The sequence below is a fragment of the Priapulus caudatus genome, unplaced genomic scaffold (assembly GCF_000485595.1).
Source record: "Priapulus caudatus unplaced genomic scaffold, Priapulus_caudatus-5.0.1 Scaffold4435, whole genome shotgun sequence".
NCBI classification, from domain to species: domain Eukaryota; kingdom Metazoa; phylum Priapulida; class Priapulimorpha; order Priapulimorphida; family Priapulidae; genus Priapulus; species Priapulus caudatus.
Genome location: NW_014581496.1, coordinates 13408 through 23494, shown reverse-complemented (window position 1 = coordinate 23494; position 10087 = coordinate 13408). Strand labels below are relative to the sequence as shown.

Genomic DNA, 10087 nt, shown 5'->3' with positions numbered 1-10087 from the left:
ACCCTACATGCTAGGGCGCTCTCCTAATTTCAACACGGGTCTACTGATAAATGTTTATTAGGGAAATCTATGGCTGAGATACCCCCAACTATTTTAAAAGATGTTCATCACAAAATATAACTCCTCTTTGGTGAGATTTTCACGATGCGCTAACACTAGTAGCCAGATTGTGTACTGGTTGGTATACGTAGCGGGCTTACATGGCAGGTCTTCTACGATTTTCTTAAATGATTGTAAGTGATGGATGTTATAGTATAAATCCATGCTAGGATAACCCTCTTCATTTTAATATGCCATAATCTTGCAAAATACGAGTTCGCACGGGAGATATTGCGCATGCGCGCACCGTGTTAGGCGTGCAGTGGCGTCTGGGGATTAAACTTCATAATTAGCTTGCTGAGGGGGAAAGGGGATGGGGACTGGAGGAACGGCGGCAGAGAAGATAGCGTGGGGCGGTAGGAAGAAGAAGAGGCTGAGCCGAGGCGACAGCGGAGGCAACGGGGAATGGACGCGAGGGGCGGCTAAGTAGTTGTTTCTGTCCCTACATGATAGGCGCTCTTCCTAATTATTAAACACAGCGTCTACTGTATAAACGTTTATTAGGGAATCTATGCTGAGATATCCCCTAACCATTTTAAATGTTATTTCATCACAAAATATAACTCCTCTGTAACGTCATTGCGCATGCGCTAACACACTAACTTAGCAGAGTGGTGTACTGGGGGTATACGCAGGGCGACCTTACATGCCACGGTCTTCTGCGTTTCTTAATGATGTCAACTGATGAATGATATCACATAATCTATGTAGGATAAATCCTCCGTTCAGTTTTAAAATGCAACATCTTTGCAAAATACGATTGCTCTCGCGGAGATATTGCGCATGCCGCGCAGTGGAAATCTATGCTTGCAGATACCTCCTAACCATTGGTACAATGCATATTCATCTCAAAATATAACTTCCTCTTGGTGAGATATTGCGCATGCGCTTAACACACTACGCAGGCGACAGATATCCCACTGCCAGTGTGGCTTTAGGCCTTCGTCCCCGCCGCGTGGCTTCCAGACCCCGTCAGCCTCACCGCGATAAAACCCTTCTCGACCGAATTGTCTTTTTGTTACGTATATTTGTAATGCCTACAACATGTTCCATAGGTATATGCCGAATTGTATTTCCATAGCCATAAATATGCTATTAATGGAAGAACAAGGCAAGCGCAAGTGCAGCATCGGTAGTTATTAGTAGCCACGTTATATTGTTACCGGCGTTCATATTTATATGAGCGGCGTGCCTAACTAGGCCACCTATATAGATTGTAATAATAGTGTATGTGGGGCCAAGGCCAATATAGGATTGTATGCGGGGGCCTAAGGACCTATATCAGTATTGATCCATAATAGTGTATGCGGAGGCCAACGCCACATACTATATTTTGGTATGACGGGGGTCTAGACCACCTATATAGATATGATAATAGAATAGTGTATGGGATGGAGGGCCCAAGGCCACATATAGTATTGGTAATGACGGGGGGCCTAAGCGGCCACCTATATAGTATTGTAATAATAGTGTATGCCGGAGGCGCCCAACGCCACATATTATAGTTTCGTATGACGGGGCCTAAGGGCCTCCTATATGTATTGTATAAGAGTGTTGCTGTGGGCCGATGCCCCATATTATAGTATTTGTTTGACGGGGGACTAAAGGCCCTATATTAGTATTTGTAATAATAGAATTAGTGTATGATGGGGCTCATTGCCACATATATAGTATTTGATATAACGAGCCTAATGCACTCTATATTAGTATTGTAGTATATTGTATGCTGGCGCCCACCAGGCCGTGAATATAGTATTGTGTATTGAAGGGAGCCTATTGCGCTTCTATATATAGTGTGTGGTAAGCTTGGTTGTAAGCTATACCGCCTCCTTGCAAAGAAGTAAGCGATCACTTGCACTAGTGTATTATTGCGCAGCGGGGCCCTAGCGCCCCCGGTGGCTTAAGGTACCTTGTGATATGGATACTCTGTCGCCTGTCCACTGGGTGTCCGTCATCTTCCATGCGCGCATGCCGCCATACGTGCGTCAGTATGCATGTCTAATAATAACTATTTTTGCTTTATGTTGGGGCTCATGTATTAGAAGGACTGCAGTCTCCAGCCGGTTGCGGTTGGAGGGGTTGCAAAGCGGCGGTGCTTTGCATGTTCACACGGCCGTCATGCTCAAAAACATTCATCTTTCAGCTCTATGTGGTCAGTGTTGCTAAGCTCCTGCGCATATACCGCACGCCGATACACACCTACACCTGCAAAACGGAAGCACAGATACACACACAGCGCACGTACACCCGCATACGCAAACGCGCATGCTCACACGCACACAAATATGCTACACACGCACGCACCACACGCGCCCGGCACACACATGTTCGCACAATGTACGCCCACGTACGTATATGACCACGCCGCACGCCACACGTACGTCTGCACCTACGGCCACGCACGCACGTAGCACAGAATTTATACGTCCACAGTCTAAAGTAAACCTTCATTTTTACCCATCGTATTAGTAAGGTTAGTTATTCATTAACATAGTTGCGTTATAGTATGGGTAGGTTACGCAAGTGGCGCATCAGTGGACGTAGCTAGATTTTTTTTAGTGGGGGGGCATGGAGAGGCCTTACATTTTCGTGGGGGGCCACAATATCAACTTTTCTTGTATTTATACTGTTCTAACGGCATTGTTTTAATTCAATTTTTTTTTGAAACACAATCAGGGGGGGGCACTGGGGGGGCCCAAGCCAAATGGGCGGCGGCACGTGCCCCCCCAGGCCCCCCCCCCCGTAGCACGCCACCGCCCCATCTACCGCCTGTGGGGCCGGCGGGTCGGCAACCCTGCAGGGGCTATCACACTGGCACAATTTTCGGTGGACCGTAACTAATCTATTTTATTCCCCATTATTTTTGGACAAAGTTTACAACGATACATAACAATAATATATGATTAGAACATTGTATTTTCAATACACACACATAATAAAATAATATATTCTAAAATTACAATATACGTAATATAATATCTGGCATAAAGAAATATTATTGACATTGTTTTTGTTCACGCCTGGCGTAAATACGTTATGCATATGTAATGGACGGGCAGATGAGAGCCAAGGTGACCTTCATAGTTGCCAGGAGACTAACTCGGTGAGTGTATGTCGGTTGGCCTACCTCGACCGGCTATCTCCACCACCCTCATCGGTTTCCGATCTCCGGAGCTTGTGGAGGTACCCTGTTACTCTGTTCATCGGGCCTCATGGCCGTGTTTGGTAGACGTATACCAGGAGGTTGCTGACCATGCTTGGATGCAGGAATCTGCCTACCTAACAGCCATTTCGTAACCCGATAAGTAGGTTGACTACTAGTCGCGTTCACACGGTCATGATTTGGCTCGAGCAAATGGCTAGATTTGGCTCGGCCAAATTTGGCTCGGGGCCGGTTTGAGTGGGCGCTGTTTCCACATACGCAAGTGAATACCTGTCCTTCAAAGTTCAAATTAAAATGTAAAAAAATTTTATTGCGCAAATGATCTCACAGTAAATTGGCAGTAGTCGCGACGATGGCGTTGGTTTACTATTTTAGAGTATTTACCTTACGTTCCGCAGTTTAATTATCAATTTGAAAACGTGCATCCTGATCACATTTTTCGAAATTTTTATACTTGTTTTTGGAACTTTTTACTGTTTGGAATTTTTTATACATTTTTTTAATTTTTTTTTTTATTTTAATTTATTTTTTTTATATTTTAATATTTTAATGTTATAAAGCTTTATACTTTTTACTGATTTCAACTGTTCTAGTAATTTCTACTTCTCTACCGCCTGCGAAGGTGGTGCTAAATTTGGCTCGGGCCTGGTCGACGTTTTCGATGGGGCCAAATCTGGTCTCGGGCCTAATTAGGTCGGCCAAAAACCGTCGTGGTAAACGCCTCGGCTCGAGCCACAAATCTGGCACGGCTATTAGCTCGGGCCAAAACCGTCCGTTGTGGAACGCGCCTTATAGGTGCAACGCTGCGCACATGAAAAACGCCCACGCGCACGCACGCAATTCCGTGGACACCCATGCACGCACTCACCAGTGTATAACGAGTTTATATCGTTATACTTCGAGCTCTGAAGACCTGCACTTTGTGATTAGATAGATGGATTTCCCTCTACCTGTAGTTGCCAGTGTTTTACCTGTATTTACCATGTTTTTTTCCAGTGTTTATTCTGTATTTTACACCTATTTTTCAGTCTTCACCTGTTTTACGTTATGAGCACGCAATTTTACATTTATTCACTTATATTTTACCTGCGTTTACCTGTATTTACCTGTATTTTACTATGTGAGAATGTATGAGCGTCCTTTGCAGCGATGAACAAAAAAAAAAAATGGTTGGCTGACGCGCTGTGACGGATGGTGCTTAAGGCGTTCCAGACCTTTTCGTTTACGGTCATCTACCTTGTGCACGGTGCCGACCTTCTCCCTACCGAAGTGCGCTCTACTGTCATCAAGCTGCGTTCAAGTGCTCGGCTTCCTGGGTCGTGCCTCACAGTTACCTACATCATTTACCTTCGTACGTATCCACCTAGCTATCAATTTTAAGCTGAATAATATATATAACTAATATAATAATAATCTATAATAATAATAATAATAATAACAACATTATAATGATATTATAATAGCAATATATAATATATAATTATTTATTATTAGGAGCAAAATTTTTATAATGATCCATAGAGTTAAATAATGATTATATCACATGTAGATTGCCTTTTATACGTGTGATTTCGCCTAAATTTGATACTGTTTCACGTATAGAATGTTGTGTACATGTTTGTGTAACGCGTCTCTAGAGCGTGCTACGTGCGAGTGTGCGCGTTCGTGGTGCGCATGTAATTGTTGAGGAAATGTAGTCAGTTTTGTGTATACTATACGACTTTACGGGATGTATAGAACGATTACAACGAATTATTCGTTTGTCTCTAGCACATTATTTTACGGCGTTTTGCAGAATCAGGTCTACGAGTCGTTGCCATTGATCATATTTTGCGTGCTAGCGTTATCGTCGGGGATAGGGGTTCTGTTCGTACCGGAAACACACAATGAAAAGCTCCCGGAAACAATAGAAGAAGCGGAAGTATTCGGACGGAACAAGAGCATGTTTGACTTTTCTCTCAAGTAAGATATTCTGTTATATATATCAAGAGTACATAATGGGAGACCCCCCCATCTACATGGGGGTACATCTCCCATTATGTACTCTTGATATATATATATATATATATATATATATGTGTGTGTGTGTGTGTGTGTGTGTGTGTGTGTGTGTGTGTGTGTGTGTGTGTGTGTGTGTGTGTGTATGTGTGTGTGTTTGTGTGTGCGCGCGTGTGTGCGTGTATGTGCGGGCGCGCGCGCATGTGTGTGCGTACGTGCTTGTGTGTGTGCGTGCGTGTATGTGCGTATAATATAACTTTATATACAGCTGCGCATAATACATAAATATGTACATACAAGAATATATACTGAAATAGGAGTCATCACAACATTTTAAACAACGCTAAATACATACATACATACATACATACATACATACATACATACATACATACATACATACATACATACATACATACAACATACATACATACATACATACATACATTACTACATACATTACATACATAACATACATTACATAACATACATACATACATACATTACCATACATACATACAACATACATAACCTACATACATAGCATACATAATAATAATACATACATACTACATACATACATTACATAACATACATACTCACATACATACATACATACATAGCATAATACGATACATACATACATAGCATACAGTACATACAATACAGACATACATAATACATACTACATACATACATACATCATACATTACTAATACATACATACATCATACATAATCATACATACATAGCATACATACATAAATACATACATACATACTACGTACATATCATACATACATACTACATAAATACATACGTACATACATAACAACATAACAGGCATACATACTAACATACATAGCATACTACATACATACATACATACATACATACATACATACATACATACATACATACATACATACATACATACATACATACGTACGTACGTACGTGCGTACTTAGGTACATGCACATGTATATACATATACGTATATATATATAATTTTATTATTATTTAATATGTTAACGAGTAAATTATTGCAATACGGTCCCCTCAATTTCAGGAGAACGCCTTACGTGAGACCGACGACAGAAGAGGAAAAAGAAGGAGTAGAGCTGAATCAGTTTAGCTGAGAGTGACTCACATCGACACTCATCAAGTCTTACAAACGCTCTGCTACGTTTGTTCATATTCTTGTAAAATCCCCTCGTTATTATTGATCCATACGATAGCATCACATCTCTAAAGTTAGTCAAGCGTAACAGCACGTTTAACAAAATTTGTAAAATCTCATAATAAAATAACGAATTACTACATATTTAATATGTAATAGTTTGTTGTGAAATATAAGATACGGACAGTTAACAGCGCAGATGAAGAACTGTCATCGAACGCGTTTGAAATACTTTAACGTGATATCACACGCAGCTTCTGGTCGTACATGCCTGCTCTTACTCCTCCATAAAAGCATAATTCATTTTAGATATAAATGTTTCAGCAAGCAAATAATGACAGATAAGTATTGATTTTATCGTCTTTTTATGTTTTATTTTACTCGGATACCAATACAACTATACAACTAAACAGTTTTTCCTTAAACCATAAATGTTATATTACCTAATATGTACTGTATATACCGTTAGGTTAATAAAGTTGATATATATTATATGAAGTTTATATAAGCAGCCAAGTGAGATACGTGTTATACGGGAGTGATGTCTTCGATTTCGAAAATTAAACTTCATACATGTATGGTTGAGTTATGAATTGTTATGCTGCATGCTATGCATCTTTCACGTATCAGTGATTTATTTTCCTGTTTCCCTTTTTTTACGATCAAGGTTTGATGATTATACCTGTTGTAGTTTACACGCGAGTTATAATTTTCTAGAACCTGAATTACTATAATAAAGATGCGGTGAACAGACGCACGCACGCATGCATGCATGCACTCACACAGGCACGCACGCACGCACGCACGCACACACACACACACACACAANGGATTCACCCCAACAATAACGTACCCCTATCTTCGACCCCGAAAATTGCTTCTTCTTTTTACTATATTAGTATAGCTATTAAACATTTACCATGGTATATGCAGATTGTATTCCAATAGGCTCATAGATATGCATTAAATAGGAAGAACGATACAAGCGCCAGTGCAGCCACTCGTAAGTTATTAGTCAGCACGTTATAGTGTTACCGCGCTGTTATATTTATAGACGGTGCCTAACTAAGCCATATATATAGAATTGTAATAAAGTTATGATGGGGCAAGCCACATATAGTATTTGTATGACGGAGCCTAAGGCCACCTATATAGTATTGTAAATAATAGTGTATGCTAGGGCACCCCCACGCCACATATATAGTATTCGTATGACGGGGCCTTATAGACCACCATATATAGTATTGTAATGAATAATAGTGTATGATGGAACGCCAAGGGCCACATATAGGTATTTGTATGACAGGGCCTAAGGCCACCTATATAGTATTGTAATAATAGTGTATCTGCGCGGCCAAGGTCACATTATATATATTTGTAATGACGGGGGCCTAAGGCCACCTATATGGTATTGATAATAGAATAGTGGTATGATGGGGCCCAAGGCCACATATATAGTATTTGTATAACGGGAGCCTAATGCCATCTATATAGTATTGTAGTATATTGTATGCTGGCTGCCCACCAAGGCCACATATATAGTCTTGTGTATGCAAGAGGGCCTAATGCCTCCTATTAGTAGTGTGTGGTAAGCCTGGTGTAAGCTATACGCCTCCTGCCAAGAAAAGTAAGCCTGCATCACTTGTACAGTGTGTATTATTGGCGCCAGCGGGCCCTAGGCCCCGGTGGCCTAAGGCTACACTTGGATATGGATATCTGTCGCCTGCCACTGGGTGTCCGCGCGCGCATGCGCATACGTGCGTCAGTACCATGCTAATAATAACTATTTTTGCTTTATGTTGGGCTCCATGTAGAGAAGGACACTCAGTCTCCAGCGTTGCGGTGGAGGAGTTGCAAAGCGGGTGCTTTGCATGTTCACACCGGCCGTCACTGCTCAAAATATTCATCATTGTCACTACTTGTGGTCGAGTGTTGGTAACTCCTGCGCATATACGCACGCACGAATACACACATACACCTGCAAACACGGAAGCACACATACACACACAGACGCACGTACACCCGCATACGCAAACGCGCATGCTCACACGACGCCAGCGCCCCCTGTACACATGCACGCACACACGCGCCCGCACACACATGTACGCACATGTACGCCACACGTACGTATGCACCTACGCACGCACGCCACACGTACGTATGCACCTACGCACGCACGCACGTACGCACACACAGAATGCGTCGCACAGTCTAAAGTAAACCATTTCATTTTTACCCCATCGTATTATAAGGTTAGTTATTCATTAACAATAGTTGCTATAGTATGGTAGGTTAACGCAAGTGGGAGCATTCACACAGTTGCACAATCTTACGGTGACCAGTAACTAATCTATTCATTCCCACATATTTTGACCAAGTTTACAACGATACATAACAATATATGCATAGAACACATTGTATTTCAATACACACACATAATAAAATGGTATATCATAATTACAATATACGTAATATAAATATATGGCATAAGAAATATATTGACATTGTTTTTGTTCACGCCTGGTAACATACGTTATGGCATATGTAATGGCGGCATGACGAGAGCCCAAGGTGACCTTCATCGTTGCAGGACGACTAACGAGGTGGTGTATGTCGGTCTGGCCTACCTCGCACCGGCTATCTCCACCAACCCATACATCGGTTTCCTCATCTCCGGAGCTGTGGAGGTACCCTGTTATCTGTTCATCGGGCCCATCATGGCGATGTTTGGTCGACGTATACCAGAGGTTGTGACCATGCTTGGTGCAGGAATCTGCCTCCTAGCAGCCATCTTCGTAAACCCGATAAGTAGGTAGACTATAGGTGCACGCGCGCACATGAAAAACGCCCACGCGCACGCACGCGCACGCACGCACACACACGCGCGCACATACACGCACGCGCGCGCCCACGCGCACGCACGCAAACACACACACAGCCATACGCTCTCACGTACGCACAGACGCACACATGCTCTCATATACGCACGTACGCCCGCAATCACGTGGACACGCACGCACTCACACAGTGTATACGGTCATGAACGCCTTAGCAACCATCGTCAACAGCGTCACCAACCAGTTCATCGCTGAAAGACGCTCATACATTCTCACATAGGTAAAATACAGGTTAAAATACAGGTAAACGCAGGTAAAATATAAGTGGAATAAATGTAAAATTGCGTGTCATAACGTAAAATACAGGTGAAACACTGAAAAATAGGGTGTAAAATACAGAATAAACACTGGAAAAATACATGTAAAATACAGGTAAAACACTGGCAACTACAGGTAGAGGGAAATCTCTTCTATCTAATCACAAAGTGAGGTCTTTCATGACTCGAAGTATAACGATATAAACTCGATTGTTCGTTTACGGTCATCTATGTGCACGGTGCCGAGCTCTACCCTACCGAAGTGCGCTCTACCGTCATCAGCTGCAGTTCACTGCTCGCTTCCGTGCTCATGCTCACAGTACCCTACATCATTTACCTCGTACGTAATCCATCTGTTCATCAATAATTTATTAAGCTGAATAATAATAATAATAATAATAACAACAATTATAATGATATTAATAATAGCAATATATAATAATAATAATTATTTATTATTAGGAAGCAACATTTTTATAATGATCACATTGG

At 41.7% G+C, this 10087-nt stretch overlaps 1 long non-coding RNA gene across 1 annotated transcript; it reads left to right on the top strand.

The window, feature by feature from the left end:
* The first annotated feature begins 5089 nt into the window (after nucleotides 1-5089).
* On the top strand, nucleotides 5090-6363 carry LOC106819779. The gene is made up of 2 exons (XR_001395493.1): nucleotides 5090-5224; nucleotides 6331-6363. It is a non-coding gene; the product is annotated as an uncharacterized LOC106819779 (long non-coding RNA).
* The last annotated feature ends 3724 nt before the right edge of the window (nucleotides 6364-10087 follow it).